Source organism: Dromiciops gliroides, chromosome 4 (assembly GCF_019393635.1).
Source record: "Dromiciops gliroides isolate mDroGli1 chromosome 4, mDroGli1.pri, whole genome shotgun sequence".
NCBI lineage: Eukaryota > Metazoa > Chordata > Mammalia > Microbiotheria > Microbiotheriidae > Dromiciops > Dromiciops gliroides.
This window is the reverse complement of record NC_057864.1, coordinates 139,220,586-139,242,068: the sequence shown is the minus strand read 5'-3', so window position 1 is coordinate 139,242,068 and position 21,483 is coordinate 139,220,586. Positions and strand designations below refer to the sequence as shown.

General features: G+C 34.3%; 1 protein-coding gene and 1 pseudogene across 2 annotated transcripts in view; both read left to right on the top strand.

Moving 5' to 3' along the window:
- Positions 1–21,483, top strand: part of CHRM3 (cholinergic receptor muscarinic 3) — a 633,202-nt gene that overhangs the window by 176,053 nt on the left and 435,666 nt on the right. The gene's annotated exons all lie outside the window — the stretch shown is intronic.
- Positions 1–21,483, top strand: part of LOC122754705 — a 145,770-nt pseudogene that overhangs the window by 93,881 nt on the left and 30,406 nt on the right.

Here is a 21,483-nt window from a genome sequence, read left to right as displayed (position 1 = left end):
AAGCTATCTATTGCCATATTTAAAAAAAAATGCTCTAAATCACTATTGATTAGAGAAATGCAAATTGAAACAACCCTGAAGTACCACCTGACACCTGTCAGATCGGCTAATATGACAAAAAAGGAAAATAATAAATTTTGGAGAAGCTGTGGAAAAATTGGAACACTAATGCATTGTCGGTGGAGCTGTGAACTGATCCAACCTTTCTGGAGAGCCATCTGGAATTATGCCCAAATTGCTATAAAGCTGTGCATACACTTTGACCCAGTGGCACCACTGCTAGATCTTTTCCCTAAAGATATCATAAAAAACGGAAAAGGACCCACATTTACAAAAATATTTATAGCTGTTCTTTTTGTGGTAGCAAGGAATTGGAAATTGAGGGGCTGCCCATCAAATGGTGAATGGCTGAACAAGTTGTGGTATATGAATGTAATGGAATTCTATTGTGCAGTAAGAAATGATGAGCAGGCAGATTTCAGAGAAACCTGGATGGACTTCCATGAACTGATGCTGAGTGAGATGAGCAGAACCAGGTTAGAACATTGTACACATATCAACGACATTGTGTGTTGATCATCTGTGATAGACTTGATCTTTCTCAGAGTCCAAAGGACTCATGATGGAAAAGACTCTCCAAATCCAGAATAAAAAAAGAACGGTGGAATATGTATACAGATTGGACCATACTATTTCTTTTGTTTTTGGTGCTGCTATTTTTTATTTTTTAAGGTTTTTCCTTTTTGCTCTGATTCTTCTATTATAACATGACTAATGAAGAAATATGTTTAATGTTATTGTACATATATAACCTATATAAGATCACTTGCTGTCTTGGGGAGGAGTGGGAAGGGAGAGGAGGAAGGGAGAAAATTTGAAACTAGAAATCTTATAAAAATTAATGTTGAAAACTATCTCTAAATGTAACTGGAAAATAATAAAATACTTTTATAATTAAAAAAACAACATAGGGCAAGTGAGCCAGAAAATATGCTTAAGCTCTGTAGGAGGTTGAAGTGGTTACTTAGCTTATATGAATGAAATATTAAAAACTATTAAGAAAAGCACACTAATAAAGATGGCAGAGATGATTTTATTATTTTACTGAGAGCTATAAAAAAACAAGAGAAAGTTGTTTGTCTTTAATTCAGTTATTAATACTGTAGGAAGTATCTATTGAATTGCTGCTATACATTCAATTCAACACTTCTAGGAAAAAATATGTCTACAAAAGAAGGTGCAAGGAGGAAATTATTTATTATGGAATATCAGAATGGGGAAGTGATAACGAAATCACTTAGGATTGTGGTCCTTGAACTTTGTTCTATAATATTTTGGTAACTATTTCTATGTGATTGGTTTACTTTTTAAACCAGTGCTTTGTGATCTGTCTTCATAATATGAATAATAAATAGCATATACAGGACTAGATTCTTAGATTTTCTTGGGCATAGTTAAGTTCTCTTTACACCTACACCAAAATGGCTGAGAAACCAAGTTTCACATTACATACCTCAATAAAGAATCAACAAACTCTTGATCCTGAGTCACTGTAATTTATAAGTAATAATGCATATGTAGATATGTTCATTATTTCTATTTGCTAAGGGAAAAATTCATCTATTCAGCTGGGTATCAAATAAAGATTTATCTTTCAGTTATTCCCTAGAGTTGATATACAAATGAACTTATTCCACAAGTATGTCATAACTCAAAAATTACTTTAAAATAACAGTTGATATTCATAGTAATGACTCTGAGACATGTCAAATCCTTAAAAAAAAAACAAAACTCTTCAACATCATTGTTTACCCAGTTCACTGATTGGGGCCCCTTGAGATCTCTCCTTTATTTTGTGAATCAGACACCCAGTCTGGTACTGGAGAGGGGCAGCCCTGTCACACCTATCATAGGGGAGCATGGTACTAAAATCATGTTGGTAGAAAGCATGTGCAAATATTACAGCTACATTGTAGTTAGGGAGTATATAAGAACAGGAATTATAGTTTTGTTAACACATCCTTATCTCCAGGTTAATAATGATAAATATATGAAAATGAAAAAGAATAAAAATATATGATTATATTTTTCTGAAAAATCTGTGGGTAGGTTTGTGAATCTGAGAACTAAAGAGTAGGTTTCTAGATGTTTGTTCCCTATCATGGAATTTCATAACAATTAACAATCAAATAATTTCTTAAAATTAAGAAAATGAATTTCTGAACCAGAAATTTATAATATTTCCAGCTTCAGCTAACTATTCAGTTCATACTTGATTTATCTACTTTGGAGATCTTCTCTGATAATTTATACAACACAAATTCATTTCTTCTAGGTTTCTTTTCACCATGGCCCTTCTGCTTGTTCATGAAAAGCATATATCTATTAATGTAATCTTGGTTCAAAACAAATAGAATGAACACAACAAATTGTCTACAAGAAAAATCATCATGGTGCATTCCAAAATCAAAATATAAACTACACCTCCTTAAAAATCAGTCAAAAATTCTCATATCTAACTGATTCCCTGCCAAAACAACATATAGGAATCCTAACAAGTGAGGACTTAACCTCTACTTGCATTCTTCTATTGGTGATAAGCCAAATACTTCAAAATGTAGCCCTTTCTATTTTTGGACAGCTTTCTTTTGCTTTTCTTGATTTTTTTCAAAGACATGTTCTGCTATGAAATTTCTATCATACTGATTAAACAAGGATTTCAACTAATGATATTTCAAATCTTCATATTGGAATAATGATGTATCAAGTATGATTTTCTTCAAATTTACCTTTCCTCAATACTTCACTAGAGTTGATAAGAATGAGTTCTCTTAGTAAAGGATCATTCTATTCATTTTATATTAGGGCCATAATATCTGGAGTTTAAATGACAGTGAATGAAAACCTTGAATTAAATATAAATTCATTCATTTGAATTAAAGTCTGAGAATTTTTTTTTCTTTTCACCTCCCTATTTCTATAGATAGGGATCTCAACATCCATAAAATCTCAAATCGACAACATATCTGTCACCATTGTGGTTGGTTTTCTACTTCAAAAGACGATGAAGAAATCACAAGTTAAAACTTATTTTAATACTGTTTAATATGGTATATATATATATGTATATATATATGTATATATATATATATACTCTAAAGTTTTAATAAACAATTAACTTATTCTTTAGGGATAAGAACTGAAACTGTAATTCCATTAGTATCAGGTACTTCTGGATGATGGAACTCCCTTTATACTAATATCATTTCCCCAAGGTCAGCAGATAACCTATATTTGATCCATTCACTTTTATCAGTATAGTCAACTGAGTGCCTTCCTTTTGATCTGTTGTATGTGATTTCTTTCCATTGGAAGGTCAAATACTGAAGCTGAAGCTTAAATATGTTGGCCACAAAATGAGAAAACAAGACTCATTTGGAAAGTATCTGATATTGGGAAAGATTGAAGGCAGAAAGAAGTGGATGGAAGAGGAGGAGATGGATAGATAATGTCGAAGCAAAGAACATGAGCTTGGACAAACTTTGGGAGATAATGGAGGATAGAAGGCCTGGTGTGCTATGGTCTACAGGGTCATGAAGAGTCAGACATGACTGAATGACTGAAGAACAAAATATCTTTTCAGACTCATTACTTATTAGAGGAGGTATTTTGTTTTGTGTGTGAGGCATTTGGGTTGAGTGATTTGCCCAGGGTCACACAGCTAGTAAGTGTCAAGTGTCTGAGGCCAGATTTGAACTCAGATCCTCCTGACTCCAGGGCCAGTGATCTATCCACTGTGCCACCTAGCTGCCCCTAGAGGAGCTATTTTTAAGAGAGATGAATTGGCCCCATAATTAGGACTAAATGAGAATTTTAAGTGAAATAGATCAGGAATAAAAAAATATTCGTGAAACATTTGAGTCTACTGACTTTCCTAAAGAAGGAATTTTACCTTTATTGCACTGTTTCCAACTATAAGTAATTATTTGCATATTACTCATGATTTTTCAAATGAAAACATTAATGTAATCCGAATGGCTGATGTGGTTTAATATGAAAAAAATTAAATTTGAATCAGTTGTCATTTTCAGTATTTGAAAATAGAAGTATTATGTTTTAGTTTGTTTTTTTCTATTTCTAGACCTCTATTTTCAAACTTTATCATGTAGTTATAATTCAAGGAGCTAAGTAAAAGAATCTGCTAAATTGCTAGGATAGTTATGTTCAAAAGAGGTATTCTTACCATTTCAGAAGGGGTTCATATATTTAAAACAATTTTAGAATTAGAAAGAACACAAAAGGCCATTTAATTAACATTGTATCTTAGTCTTTTGATCGGTAAAATATTTGTTAAATGAAAGGGAACTGGAGACAGCTAGGTGGTGCAGTGGATAAAGCAATGGCCTTGGATTCAGGAAGACCTGAGTTCAAATCTGGTCTCAGACACTTGACACTTACTGGGGAAGTCACTTAACCCTCATTTCCCTGCCAAAAAAGAAAAAGAAAAAGAAAAAAGTAACTCTTTCGCCTGCACACCCAGCGAAAGTGCTCCTTTCTTTCAAAGAGATTACATTCTATTTAGTGAAGCAATATGTAAAATACCTGTGCATATACAAGATATTTATATAATATATGAAGGTAATCTAAAAGAGAAAGGCATGATCACCTCAGGGGTGAGAATAGGAAAGGCTTCCTCCCAGGTACTGTGCTAAAGCACTTTAAAAATATTATCTCATTTGATCTGGGTCTTCAAGTAAGTCAGGGAAATTAAGAAGCAGAAGTAAAAAGTATGAACATCCCAGGCATGGAGGCAGCCAGGGCAAAGGCACAAAGTTGGGAGATGTAGTATCCTACTGGAAGAACTTCAAGTAGGCCAGATATAGCTAAATAGAAGAGTGTGTCGATGGGGATTACAATGTAAAAACAAAAACAAAAACAAAACCTTGAGAAGTAGGAAGAGGCCAGGTTATGAAGACCTTTAAATTCCAAAAAGGGGAATTTATATTTTATCCTAAAGGAAATAGGGAGCCACTGGAGTTGTTGAATGGGGTAGAGGCATGGAAAGCAATGACATGAATATATTTGCATTTTAGAAAAATCCTGGCAGCTGAGTGGTTGATGGTTGGGAATGGGGATAGATTTGAGACATGAATACTTGCTTGGAGGTACTTAAAGCAGACAAGGTGTAATAAAGAATTGAACTAGAGTTACTACAACTTACTGGAAAAAGCATCATTGCTTGAAAATTCCTAATAAGTAAGAAAAAACTCATTACTTCATGAAAAAACATATTTTTAGGTTTTAGGAGGTTTTCTTTCTTCCACCCTCTTCAATCAAGCCTAAATTTGCTCATTACAATGTCTGTCCTTTGCTCCTAGAGGAATGCATGAATTCAAATGTATATGTGTGTATGTATATGTGTGTATCTGCGTGTAGGTATGTATATATACACACATACATATATATACACATACACATATTACACATACGTGTATATATACATACACACAGAGTTTACTTATTATGTAAGCACTGGGGATATAGATACAAAGGTGAGAGATAAAACAAATTAGATGATTTCTACTCTCAAGGAGTTCATATTGGAATAGGGGAGAACACATATAGAAATTTGGTAGCCATGGAGAAGTGTTTTTGCTATGGTAAATAACTGCTAGGGTGAGTGAAGCCATAGGGGAGTTAATTGATATACCCTGAACATTAACAGTGGCCATTTTTTTTTTTTTTTGTAAATCACACATAACTGGAAAAAGGGGATTTGGGAGATAGTGGAGAGAGCAGGGCTGATGGACAGAATCTTTACAGAGGGTTGTAACTGGTATTTCTCCTTTGTTATGCTGTTGCTAACAACAATCGATTAATTGCATATTACCAGGGATTTAAAAAACATTCTGCAGAATGGAGATGAGCAGAATAAATAGATCTTTTCTCCATATGACATTAATTATTTGAAAATAGCCAACTCATTCCCTCCTCAATAGTATGATTTCTGACCACTGCCTCCCTGTATGCCCCTTCCCTTAAAATCACTCTCCCCCTTTTTTCCCCTTTTCCTCCTAATTCCTTGTTGGGTAAGGTTACTTTCTCTATCCAATTGAGTGAGTCTGTGTGTGTGTGTGTGTGTGTGTGTGTGTGTGTGTGTGTATGTATTGTTCCCTCTTTAAATCAATTCAGATGAGAGTGAAATTCAAATGTTGTCCTTCTACATTTTCCCCCTCTAGTATAAATGCTTTTGCTTACATACCTCTTTTATGAGATAATTTTCCCTATGCTTTTTTTAAATTTTAATTTTATTTAAATGTTATTTTGCCCAGATGTATTTAAAGTGAATTGTTTCTTTATGGCTCCTTTAAATATTTTCTTTATGACCTGGAATTTCTAGAATTTGGCTGTAATATTCTGAGGAGTTTCATTTTTTCAGGTGGTGATAAGTGAATTATTTCAATTTCTATTTTTCCTTCAGTTCAAGGACAGTGGGGCTGTTTTCTATGATAACCTCTTGAAACAAAATACCTAGGCTCTTTTTTGATAGTTTTTTTCAGGCATCCCAATATTTTCTAAATTATATCTCCTTAATCTATTTTCAAGGTTAGTTTTTTCTGAATGTGATATTTTACATTTTCTTCTTTTTTCATACTTTTAACTTTATTTTATTGTTTTTTTGATATCTTATGGTCTCATTATCTTCCACTTGCAAGTTCTAATTTAAAGAAATTATTTTCTTCAGCAAGCTTTTGTATGGCATGTCCCAATTAGGTCAATTTTGTTTTATGAGGGGATCAATTAAATTTTATACATTTTTTCCATTTGATCAATTCTGTTTTTATGGTATTATTTTCTTTCAGAATTTTGTGTTTCTTTTAGCAAGCTCTTAACTGTGTTTTTTTTTCATAATTTTCCCCCTTGTTCTCATTTCTTTACCCACTTTTTCATCTACTAATCATTTGATTTTGAATATCATTTTTAGCTTGTCCAGGAATTTTTAGGCTTCTGTCAAATTCATATTTTTCATCCTTTGAGGCTTTGATTGTATTTGTTTGACATAATTTTCTTTTGAGTTTTTCTTTTGATCTTCTCTGTTACCATAGTAGCTTTTTATGGTCAGATTATTTTTTTATTGTTGGCTCATTTTTTCCAACCTATTTCTCAACAGTGAACTCTAAGTTGAAGTTTTTGTCTGTTCCAAGACTGTGGTGGTGGAAGGGTCACTGCCCCCAAGCTTCTGGCTTTTTTCATTGCTGTTTTAGAACTAGTTCTTGGGGTTTGGGAGTTTTGATGGTTCCAAGGTAGTGTCATCTGGGGAAAGGTATAGCTTCTTTTCTCTGTCCTTATCCAGGAAGAGCCCCCAATTCCATACCAGCATAAGTGATACTGCTCTGCAGGGCCCCTGTTCTCTTGGCATGGAAGTGATACTGCTCCTCAGAATCCCTGCTCCCTTGTGAGCAAAAGTATCTGGAAGTGGATACAGGCAATAGAATTGACAAACAGCATCTGTTGCTATTAACACAGGGTTACTCTGTAATCTCTTTCTAACCAACTACTCAATCCCCTGAGCACTGTCGCCACAACAAATCACACCACTGGTCTCATATCTACTTGGACACTGTGTCAGCCCTCATTTCTGTTTCATAGATCTCTCCTTCTGAGCCCCTATGTCTTGAGCTAGAAGGATATATTACCCTGATCTATTGTTGGCTCTGCCATCCAAAATTTGATTTGAGTATTATTTTAAAGTTGTTTGGAGGAAAATATTAAAGAGAACTGAGCTATAATGCTTGACCATCTTGACTCTGTATAATCAATTTATTATTAAATCCATTCTTTTTTCTAAGATAGAGATATCACCAGCAGTATCTCAGCCTTTAGATTTTCTACTTTTTTGTACCTGAGGATGTAGTTTATTTGAGCCACTTTACTTGAATTTATCAAAGCAAGTAATATATTTTTTACCATTTCTCTAATATGAATATTAACTCCCCATTAGTCATTTTTTGGTTCTTTCTCATCCAAAGATATTTTTTGGCAGAGAAAACAGAAGATAAGTCTCACTTAAACATTTCAGCCTTCTTTCTAACTTCAGTTATCACTGTCCCATTTAATCCAAACCCTGATCATATCCTTTCTGTTTTTCCCCCACAAATATTTCCTTAAACAAATCCCTTTCTGAGGTCATTCCTTGCCAACCCTGTGAGGCTCATCCCTTTTTAGCATTCCCATCTTTATCAGTAGTATTTTGGTACTGTGCCATCCATTTTGTTCATCTTCTTGCTTTCATCTTTCATAAAATTTAAAAATCTGAGTAAATTATTTTAATGTCTAAGTTCTCATGTTGGTATGTCCCGACAACTCTCATTTCTCCATATCAAAATTGTTTCTTTTTTCTGTCTAAAATTTCATTCTTCAGAGCTTTTGATCTCCATTACAGTTGAGTGGACTTTTTTTCAAGCACTTAGACTTCTACTCAACATTCCTTTTCCTCCACAAATCCTTTGTATCATATTATTTTTAGGTTTCTTTTCTTTCTATTGTAACTTCTAAGTTGGCATGGTCACTTGTCCCAAATTTCCCATAATTTCTAACTGTGAAAATAATTTTGTTTTTTTCCCCTGTACATGTGATACAGATGCATAAGAATTGCTATTCCTTTTGTCTTTTGAAGAAGAAAATTATCATTATGCAAATTGAGAATATATATTTGTCAGAGTGCCAGTAGCTGTCTGAATGATTGAATTTCTCCATCACTACTAGATGATATCTTTACTAGATTTGTGATTTGTTTCCTGAATTCCTCCCCTTTGTCTTCTTTCTGTCAAAATGGTGCATAGTATATTCTGATTAAACTCACTTCCATTTTTCTCCATTAATTTTCAACCAAATGCCATTTACTCTGCTTTTTGTGGTTCTTGGATTTCTTCTTATGAATATACCTTCTCAATATAAGATATTTCTTCTCCCTCACATTTTTACCTGTCCATTTTCTTTTCAATACACTACATCCTTTTCTAAACTAAAAAAAAAATCCTTCAAATCAGTCCCATGACTCTGAATAAATTTCTTAACCTCTCAGTGCACTAAACAATTTTCTAAGTGTATCAACTGTTAGTGGAATTTCCACATATATGATTTCCCTGTCCTAATGAAATCACGGGTCCAATTTATAGCTCTTTCTGTTTATCTGTACAGAGTTATGTTCAGGTTATGAGGATCATCTAATCACATCTCACTGACACCTTTTAGGTAAAATTTTGCCTCTTGCATAAATTTCTAAATTGCTTTTCCCATTTGTCATACTTTCAGCATAGCTATATAGACAATAGGAGCCATTGGTTGTATTGCTGGCTGTTTTTTGAGATTCTAACTTTTTAATCTTCTATTATTTTAAGTTCAAGTCTTTGTCTATTCTAACCTCTCTTTGGGATTTACCGTTGTTCACATGCATAGGTACTTATCTCTTTTTGTCTCTCTTTACAGAGAGTGGGTTTATAATTTTCCCGTGATGCCAGTCTAATAATCATCCTTTTCAGCCTTTCTTGAGAATCTGTACTCTCAGCTCTCCTAGAAATAGCCAGACGCTAACTAGTTTTGACTTGGAATAATTTTTTTCTTATCTAACCCATCCCCAACAGTATCACTACTATCTTCCTTAATATGTGCCAATATGAAACATTAAACTGAAATTTGGCCATATGATCAAAGAACATTTATTGACCATCTACAACATGTATAAAACTATAATATTTCCCAAGATGAGATTTATATTCTCTTTGGAATGACAAAGTACTATCAAAGGTAACTGAAAAATCACTTCTGTGAGGAGTGTAGCAGATAGTTGCAAGTGATATGCTATAGTATACAACTGTTCAAAGGAATGGTGAGTACAATGGTGATAAAATGAAAATTCTTTCTTTGAGAATGTTAATTAGGGAATCTGCAGAGATTAGGGAGAGTATTCTAAGGAGAGTGAATGGAATATGTATTTGCATGGAATGATTCTGTGTTGGAGAGATCCAATGGATTAGTTTGGCTCATTTGTGTTGGGGAACAATGTGAATTTATATTGGTAAGATGAGGTCATGTCGGATGATGTGCATATATAGTGAACTGGAGAATGGAGACACTGAAGCCTTTTTTTCCTTAGCCTATAAAAAATGGAAAAAGAGTAGGAAAAAGTATGTTTCTCCTTCTCAAAGAACCATACAAGCATTTTGTGTGTCACTGTGTTGCTACTAACATTTTGCCTTTATCTGAGGCAAGCTATTTACAACCATACCTTGATCACTCCAAAGCTGACCATTCAATTTCTAGTTTAACTAGGCCCTCATTCTCTCCTTGACTGCCTTTCCTTTAGTTATTTCATTCTCTTTTAAGGTTTCTGAAATTGGAAGATGGAAAAAAAATAAAAGGAAATAAAACATCACTCATTTTAACTTCCTATCAGAAGGTCTAAAGTTTGATGGTAGTAAAGTGGAAGAAAACTAAGAAGATGAGGGAAGAATGTTTGGAAATATTTGTAGTTAGACCTTCAGAATATTTAAGGGAGAATTTAATTTTTTAAAATATATTTGATATCATTTGTTTTTGCATGACCTGTATATTCCCCCTCACCTATATCAAAGGCAGTCTTTAGTGACAAATTTTTAAAAGGACCTGGAGGAAAAGAGTTCAACAAAACAAACCTAAATATCTAAAGGCTTGACATAGTCTAAATCTAATATTCTATGCCAATAGCCCTTAGATAATTCTACACCAATAGCCCTTTTCATATATCTTCTTCAGGACTAACTTTGGTAATTATAATTTCACAGGATTCAGTTTCATTCCTTTTCTCATATTCATTATCAAAATCATTGTGTATATTGTTTTCCTAGCCCTGCTTACTTCACTTTATAGCTTTCATACAATTCTCTTCTGCTTCTCTATTTTCACTATATTAAATATTCTTACAGCATAGTAAATCTTAAATAGCATTAATGTACCACAATTTATTTAGTGATTCTCCAGTGACCATCTGCTGTTTCCAGTTGTTTGCTATAATTCAAACAAACAAAACAAAACAAAGCCTGCCATTATAAATATTTTGCCATATATGGGACCTTTATATTGTCATTGACCCCTTTGTGGTATCTGCCTAGCAGTGATATTTCTTGGTAAATTTCATGAATGCTTTAATAATTTTCTTTGCATAATTCCAAATCATTCTCAAGAATGGACTAAATCCCAGCTCTACCATCAGTAATTTGGTGTGCCTTACCTTAAACCCTGCAACATTGATTATGCCTGTTTTTTCCAACTTTTAGAATTCGATGGTTATAAAATGAAAGCTCAGAATTATTTTGATATGTATTTCTCTGATTCTGAGCATTTTATATAGATGTTTGAATTTATAATTCTTCTTTTGAATTTTTTGTTTATATTATTTTACTTCTTTATCTGTAGATTAGGGTGGGGTTGTTTTTGCTTTTTATGTATGTGTATATCAAATCTTAATCAGAGATATTTGATACAATTTTTTTCCCTGCTTAATGCCTTCCCTTCTTATACAAGTTACATTATCTTTGTTCATATAAAACTCTTTGAAATTCATGTAATTGAAATTATCTATTCATGTTTTTAAATCAGCTATATAATATTTGTTTGTCAACCCCTAGCCATATCTGTGAAAATTCCCAAATTTTTTTCTCATCTGATTTTTTTTGTCTTATGAACTTCAATATTCAAGTCACATATATGTTTATGTAAGATGGTAGTCTAATAATTTTTGTACACTACTTTGTAGTTTTCTCAGCAATTCTTTCGTAGGTACTTTATGTTTTGGGATTTAATAACCACAGGCTATTGAAATCAATTATTTCTGATTCTTCCTTATCTAGTCTGTTCTGTTGATCTACTTTTCTATTTTTAATGAATACAATTTTTAAAATCTTCTCTATAATATGGTTTGAGGTCTTGAAGTTCTAGTTCTCCTTCATTCCTACTTTTTTCATTATTTCTTTCAATATTCTAGATTCTTAATATAACCAAATAAACAATATTATTTTTGAGCTCTATAAAGTATCCAATTGGTGGTTCCTCATTAGTAACATTATTAACAGAACTAATTATATTTAAAACAAGATCATCCTAAACACATTATTAAATCAGCCAATGATACTATTAGTGAGGGCTGAGCAGCCTTTATCTTTTTCCTTTCCCAGTCAATTGGTATTTATTTATTTTTTTGTTTTTGTTTTTTGGTGAGGTAATGAGGGTTAAGTGACTTGCCCAGGGTCATACAACTAGTAAATGTCAAGTGTCTGAGTCCAGATTTGAACTCAGGTCCTCCTGAATCCAGGGCTTGTGCTTTTTCTACTGTGCCACCTAGCTGCCCCTCATTTGGTATTTATTGAACAATATAAGCCAGCCAATGTTCTAGGCACTAACAGTCTAATAATAAATTCTCACAAAATAGTGAAGTGTGACACAGGAAATAAATGCAACAGAAGTAGAACAAAAGTTTTTACAAGTCAACAAACATCCCCAGAATTCATACTGCACAATGTACATAGAGATAATACAAGTTTAAAGTTCCAAGAAATCTTCAAGTTGGGTCCAGAACTGTTTCATAGGTTCTAGAACAATGTCCATAGAATAAGCAAGCAATAAGGATGGGCTTTATTTGCTTAAGTTCCTCCTTGGAGGCCATAGGTTTTTTTACACTTACTGTACATATGTAGGGATAAAAAACCTTAGGCAATACTGACACCCAGACAGTGAAGTTCTGGTAAATGTTTAACAACTGGTTCTTTGTAGGGTGTTGGGGGAGTAAAGGATATATGCACAAGAAATTTAATTTGCATTATTAGCATTTCTGTATCATTTTCTTAAGTCTATATCGTCTTAATAACACAAACTCTGATCTATGGAATTAGCTGATTTCAGATGTATCAGTGCTCACATTGAAAAATTAGCCATTGGCTCTCCTAAGCTGAGCCTTCTGGAGCAGGCTCCAGCATACCCCTGCACCCGTGGCACTGTTGAGGAGCCCAAAAGAAGTACAAAACATAGGGTGTGTATGGGGTGTGCAGGGAAGACTAGTACCTTTGGTGAGTGGACTTGCCAAGTCCTTTTCAGGCTGCTCATCCACCTTTGGTGTCCACCTGTCACCCAACTCTCACCTGTGGCTCCAAGAAGCTGTAGCATGTGCATCTGTCACAACTTGGTTAAAACCATTTTGACATATAGGTTTAACCAGCTTGAGGGTGACTGACAAGTCTCAAACCTGTGAGTGAATTAAGGGATTGTCTACCCCAAGAATGTGAAGACTTACCATGATGGAATGAGCAGATCAGAATAATTTGTTCCAATAGTCATAAAGATGGCTGCAGAAGGTATTGTAGAATGCTTAGAAATTAGTCAGACATCAAAGACAGCAAGGTAATCCACTGCATCCTGGACCATCAACAGTCATCTTGACCTTTGTCTTAACACTGGATGTTGATGACTCTGTAAAAGAGAGTGAGACTGATGACTGCACAACTCTGCCTCCCTTAAATCCAAGTCAAGATATCACCCGCAATGTCATTGATCCTCTTTGAAAATGAAGAACAAACAAGAAAACACAGTCAAAGAGCTTCCAATCAATAGTGGCAATAAAAGCAACATGTGTAAGTTAATAAGGGAACTGGATGGAATTTATAATGAAGAAAGCTTAAATTTCCTTTGGCATCTATTTAAAAAGAGGAAGATGCACTTCAAGACCTTCAGGACTTGCTTCCTTCCTGGTGATTTTCTATGACTTAATTGAACATTTGGCAACACCTACATTCTGATGGGTAGATGCTAAAAAAGAATCTGAAATAATTTGACATTTTCTAAGGGACAAAATGACACACTCCTGCTTATAATTATGGAACAAAAATTTTCTCAAGTTATTTTCAACAAAACTTTTTTGAGTAAAAATACCTGAGCATCACCTATGTCTTATAAATATGATTTCTATTTCTAATCAAAATTGGACTTAAATTAAGTGGTTAGGTAATCAATAGATTCTGAGGTGCAATTTTAATAGCATCCTTGGAACACAATCTAAGTATTCCCTTACTTCTGTAGAAAGGATGCTAGATTTTTAGTCAGAAATCTGTGTATGACTTCTGTTTTTTCTCTCAATCCTTCTATGATTTTGATCAGTTACATAAATTCTTTTGTCTTCTGGTTTCTTATCTGAAAAATGTGGAGGTATAATAAATGACATTTCCATATTGTTTGACCTTTTCATGGAAAAATGCTGTGATTCTATTCATCTTGGGTTAATATATCATGTTATAGTTTGCAAATCATTTACATCATTTTTGTTTTCATTTTATCCTCATGTAGCCAATGAGGCACTTATTGCAATTATTATTATACCACCTTGTCAGTGAGGAAAGTAGGTATACAGGTTATAATTTATCTAAAATAACATAGCTAATAAGGGTCAGAGCTGGGACTATTCCAAAGTCATACAGGGAAAGAGCAAGGAAAGGAGTTAAATACCTATACTCTTACTCAAAAGTTATGGTTCTTTGCACTATACTACATTGTTTTGAAATTAAATACTATGGTGGGTCAAGGTGATTGCAAGCCTGTAATCCCTTCTAGCAGGGAGGCTGAAACTGCAAGATCTCTTGAGCCTAGGATTTCTGAACTGCAGTGGGCTCAGCCAGTGTCTGGACTAAGTCCAGCATTAATATGATGACCCACTGGGAGCAGGGAAAATCTAAGTTGTCTATAGAGAAATTAACTAGCTAAGGTTAGAAATAGGATGCATCACAATTCCCTAACCTATCAGTCATGGAATTGAGGTTGTAAATGGCTTTTGAACTTCCAACCTGGATGAGAGAGGAAAAAACAAGTCTTAATAATAATAAGCATACAAAAGTATATATTATGTAGTGGGGTCGTTTGGTCTTTTCCTGTTCAGATCAACACTAGCGGGGAAATCATTAAGAAAGAAAATTAAAAGTTAAAACTAGAATAAAACAAGGCAATTGCTGATAATGAAAGTGATGATCAAAAAAATTGAGCATCAATCTAAACTGAGTCAAAATGGGCACTGAAACTTAGGATAATTCTCCATTTTCTGTTATTTCATTAGTCATACTTTCCTATATCTACTGAATGACTCTTTCTGGGTTTTTCCTGTCCAAGGTAAAATCTTACTCTTCTAAAAAATCTTCTTACATTAATATGAAGCTTCCTATAACCTGTAATCTGTGTCATTGCCTTCCATAGTTCCTCATTTCAAAGTGTTTAGACTTCTAATGATTACTATAGCTTACACATTTTTGTCATGATGCACTCTGCTTTAGTTTATGCTATGCTGGAATTGTATATAGGATCTCACTGCTAGATCTCTGAAATCTCACACAGCAAAAGTGACTTATCTAAAATTTTATAGACTCCATAATTTCTAGTGTTGTGTGATATAATATATGTGTTCTGTCAATGTTGATAGATAATGGTGAAATAAAAATGAGAATTCATAGCTCTGGAATGAGTTTCCCTATATTTTATAAGGTAATATATAAGATATTGTTGTGGAAGCCTTGAAAAAAATAAACAATGGTATATTACATAAAGATGTGTTGTACAGATTTGTTGGCACAATCAAATACATTCAAACTGAGGATGAAAAATACTTTTCTTATCACATTATGAAAGCAGTTTGAAAGGCTTTGTGTTATACAGGGAAAATCACTGGATATGGAGGCAAGGGACTTGGTTTGAATCTCAGACCTGGTATTTACTAGATAATGCTGGGACAAAGTCACTTTTCCTCTCTAAGCTTTAGTTTCTTTAGTTGTCCATTGTGGCTAAAAGCAGTGTCACATAATAGACAGCGAATCCACCAGAAACTTAGGTTCTAGTCTCACCCCTTACCCTGGGCAAATAACTTAACCCCTGCATTGCATAAGTGATGCTTTAACATTATAAATTGCAGAACCCTTGTCAGTATGTGGAGGTAGAAGGAGTTTCTTACTGGGGGATGCTAATATGAATTAAATCATTTTAGTATGAGTTTTATCCCCCCCAAAGGGTAGTAACAATCTTTAATCTTATTTTTCTTGCAGGGCTCTCAAAAGGACTTTGGTTTATAAACCGTAAAAAAGTATAGACGTGTGAATTATTTTTTATCAGAATTGTAATTGAATACAAGTAGTAATTTGAATCTCATGACTGGAGTATCATAGAGATGCTAGAGGACTGGCTTTGGAGTCAAGATACCAGACTTGAAATCATGCCTTTACTAAGTCTATGCATCCCCAGCTCATTTTTTGTCCCTTCTCAAGGAATTTCAGACCTTACTTATAATTCTCCTCTCTGCTCTAACCCTTGCCTTTGTAAATATTTAGGGGACTTTGATTCCTGAATGCAGGAATTGCTTCATATCTGACTATTTCTAAGTGAAGTGACTGACAACCAAGCAAGGTAACTTATGAGGTCCATAGGAGGGGTCTAAGACACAGTGGTGTGCATATATGTGATGACAACAACAGCAAATATGGGGATCTCTCAGCCCAGAAAAATAAAGAACAAAATTAAAGGCTACACTTTGCTGGCACTGGGTACTGCTGGCACTGATTGACAACTCTGTTGTTAATATAGTAGTTCTGGGTGGCAGTTCTCAGGCAGATAGGAGTGTTTGTGGTTGGTCACAAGGGAGCAGGAGCTCTGGTGACAATTTCAGAGCAAAGAGGAACACTAGTACTTGCTGCTGATGAAATCGAAAAAGAAACCTGGTCATAGGTCAAGAACCAAGAGGAGTGCTGGTACTTATACCTTCAGGGAAGTAGTGCCCCTTTCTGGGTAAATATCAAAACAAAAGCCAAGAAATCAGTGAATATACCTCTCTCTGGATCATACCAGCTTGGAAACATCAAAAACTTTCTCTAAAACTTCAGAAACTCTTTCCCAGAAACTCTCCAGAATTATCTCTGAAAACAGCAGCCTAAAAAATGGTTAAAACTTGACAGTCTCTCCCCATGCCCAGGTGAGCAGAGACCAATTTTAACAGAAAAGTTCCAAGTCAAGAAATAGGCTGGTAAAATGAACTCATATAAAAATTGAAAACTTTTCCATAAAAAAAAAACTACTACTATGGCAGAGTAATATAATAACATGAAAACAACTACAACAAACACCTCAAAAATGCTAATTGTATAGAAGCCGAACAAAAATTCCTAGAGTGGTCAAAGAAAGAGACTACGGTGGTAGAGGAAAATTGGGAAAAATAATGAGGGTGATGAAAGAAAATTATGAAAAACGAATTAATAGCTTTGTAAAAGAGACCCTAAAAAGTAGAATTGGCCTATTGGTAAAAGAGGCACAAATAATCACTGAAGTAAAGAACTCTTTAAAAGGCAGAATTAGTGAAATGAGAAAAAAAGAGTTAAGAAAGTACCTAATTCATTATAAATGAGAATTGGAGAAGTGGAAATTAATGACTTCATGAGGCACCAAGAAATAATACAAAAAAAAAAACCAAAATAATTTTTTTAAAAAAGCACACAGAGGTTAAGCAACTTGAACAGGGTCAAATAACTAGTAAGTTTTTAAGGCTGGATTTGTGCTCAGTTCTTCCTGTCTCCAAGGCTTCAGCTTCCCTGCTATAACTTCACTCTGTTTCACCCATGCCAAAGAATTACAATATATTTGACCTCTTGATTGGTTGATGAAGAAGTTTTCGATTCGTATGCTCATGGACCCTAAAGTTCTTCTATCCTCTTATTTAGCCTCCAGTCATTCTATCTCTCACTATTAACCCTATGCACTCTCCTTACCATGACATCTACTTCCTTTACCTTTCAGTCCTATGTCAAGCCAGAATGTCTCTGGCTTCTTTTTCTTCTTTTCCTAATCTGGAATCTGTAATAAACCAGTTGAAGTTTATTCTCCTCTCTATTCTTGAATCCCTTGAGCCCTTTCACTGTTCATGCCTTGAAAAATGCTCTAGACTACTTCCTCCATATGATTCCTGAATTTTCTGGGTCCAGTGTCTTCATATAAACTGGAGAATCTTTTCACTTCTCCTTAATCGATTGTTACATTCCCCACAGCATGTCAATCTAAACCTTCTCTATTCAGCCACCCAATATAGCCCCATCCTCTCAGCCAAGGATCTTGCTTCATATTTTTATTGAGAAAAAAGAGAATTCACCATATACTTTGTTTTCTCAATACTACACCATAAAACCTCTTTATATTAACCACAATTATTTTTTTTCCTTTACTCCAATTTTGGATGATAAGTCATCCCTTCTCCTCACAAAGCCACAGCCTTTACCGGTGATCCTGTCCCATCCAGTCTCCTCCAAAAAATTCCCCTAGTAACAATCCCCCCTATATGTAATATTAAGGAGAGCTAGGTGTCACAGTAGATAAAGCACTGGGCTTGAAGTCAAGGAGACTCATCTTCTTGAGTTCAATTCTGGCCTCAGGCACTCACTAGCACTTGGAAGCACTAAGATAGAATTGAACTGATCTTCATAAGAAACTAGATACTATAAGGAAGAGCTGAAGAAGGAATACAGTCCGGAGAAGACAGCCTATGAAAAGGAGATTGGGAAGGGTATGTTGTATATAAGTAAGAAGAATCATGCCAGTTTGATTGGAACATAAGTGTGTGAAAAAAATAATATGGAATAAGCCTGAAAATGTGGGAAGGAGCCACAATGTGAGGGACTTTAATTCCTAAATAGAAGAGTTTGTATTTTATCCCAAAGTCAATAGGCAATCACTGGCGATTTTTAAGATAATAGTGAAATGTTTTAGTGATATGGAAAAGTGATAGTAATATATAAAATGATTCTCCAGCTTATATGAGCACACAGTTGGTGACTCTAAGACCCTGGGCAAGTCACTTAGCCATTTGCCTCCGTTCCTCATCTGTAAAATGAGATGGTGAAATAAATGACAACTTTTCCACTATCTTACCCCTAAAAAATGTTATCATGCAGAGGCAGACATGACTGAAATTACTAAACAAAATTTATAATATTCAATCTATGCCTGTCCACCAAATTCCTAGGAACATACTCAGATATCACAAAGCTATAAAAATACTTCATTTCACCCTCCTATGTCCTCAATCTATCTTCTTATATTTCATTATTATTCACAACCAAATTTCTAGAAAAGGCTTTTAGTACTTGTTGTCTCCATTCATTATGTTTTGAGCACTCACTGCTCAACTCCCTGTGACTTGATTTAGACATATCTCTCTGTTCCTTCTCCTGTCCCCTTTGCTCAGTTATGATGTATAGCCTGCACACTAATTTTCCTATTCTCTCTCTCTCTCTCTCTCTCTCTCTCTCTCTCTCTCTCTCTCTCTCTCTCTCCTCTCTGCCTCTCCCTCTCCCCATAGCTTGTATCCAATTTTTTTATCTACAACATTTGATTCATAAATTTATGTATCCAGTTCTAGTCTGTCCTGATATCTAGTCTCATATGGCCCCAAACCTATTGAATATTTTTAACTGGATGACCTGTTGTCACATCAAGATCAACATGTACAAATCAGAAATCAGTAGCCATCTCCCCCAAATAAAATAAAACCCCACCCTTCTTTTGAACTTGATTTTTTTCTTTTGAATACCTCATTATCACAACCTTGGATTCATTCTCATTTATTCACCCTCCCTCCCCACACATAGCTATAAAGGTGGCAAGTATTAATTATTCTGCCTTCCCACCTCTAAAATCTCTACCTTTCTCCATACTCATATGGCAACTATACTAGTTCAGGATATCCTAGTTCCTCATAACACCTCTCCTGGGCTTTGAAGTTATTTTTAATTGGTCTTCTTTCTGTGAATGTCACTACTGTCTAATCCACACTCCTCATGATTGCCAAAAAGATATTCCTAAAGCACAGATGTGAACATATCACTACTATTTTCAAAATCACCAGTGATTACCTATTGGCTTTAGGGTAAAATACAAACTCTTCTATTTAGGAATTAAAGTCCCTCACATTGTGTCTCCTTCCCACATTTCCAGGCTTATTCCATATTACTTCTTTCACACACTTATGTTCCAATCAAACTAGCGTGATTCTTGTTACTGATATACAACATACCTTCCCAATCTCCTTTTCATAGGCTGTCTTCTCTGGAGTGTATGCCTTCCTCAGCTCTTCCTTGTAGAGTGTCTAATTTCCTGTGATGCTCAGTCCAATCCTATCCTAGTCGTTAAAGTACTTGGGTCCTCTCCAGAAGTTACTTTTATATTTTTAAATGTAATATCTATGGACTATTTTTCTCTTTAAATGCAAATCCATTGTGTAGGGCCATTTTATTGCTTCTTTGTATACCGGGTGCCTAACATAGTACATGGCATATAATAGGTGCTTGTTGATATTGATGATGTCTGTTCACTCCTATAAGTAGTTGCTTAATAATAGTAGCTATACTAGCTAAGATTTATATAGTGCTTACTATGAATCAGGAACTGTGCTAAGCATTTTACAAATATTATCATATGATGCTCACAATAATCTTGGAAATTAGGTCCTCTTATTATTCCTATTTTACATGTGATGAAACTGAGGCAAACAAGTTCAATGACTTTCCCAGGATCACAAAACTAGCAAATATCTGAGGCCAAATTTGAACTTAGGAAGATTATTCTAGGCCCAGCACATTATTCACTTAACAACTAAGTGTTCTAGGAAGCTAAGACTAGAAGTTACAGATGACATTCCAACCCCTTTACATAGAATTTCCATAGCAGAAATGCTTTTTATTAATGAATTGACAGGTTCAGATAAAAAGAATTCATCAAAGGAAAGAATCACTATGTAAATATGAGAATTAAAACAAATAAAACTGCAAATGGAAACTATCAAAATAATATGGTACAACCTGTTAAACTTAAATTGTCATTTTATCATAAATCTATCATACTGAGTCAGCTTATTCTCTCAATTCCTGTTCATAGATAGTTTGCATTTCCAAGAGACATATAGGACCCATAATGGAGTGTGTGTTATTTTTTTTTCAATATTAGTAAGACACACATGCTGTTTTAATGCAGCTGTTAACACTAAATGAAAGGAAAAATAAAAACATCATCATAGGTTCTCACATTTATGTACTACTTTCAAATTTACTGCTTCTCATGTTACCCCATTAAATCCTATGTATGGCTAGATGGCACAGTGGATAGAGTTCTGGACCTTGAGTCAGGAAGATCTGAGCTCATGTTTAGTATCAAACATTAGCAATGTGACCCTGGGAAAAAATCACCTAACCTCTGCCTGACTATTTCTTATCAATAAAATGTAGATAATAATAGAATCCCCTTTCCAGGGTTGTAAAGTTTTTAAACATTTAAATTTTAAAATATTTAAATGTTCTTTGTAAAATATTTAAAATACTACATAAATACTAACTTGTATTATTATTTTCTTCACAGTAACTTCTAAGATAGGTGTTACTCTCATTTTAC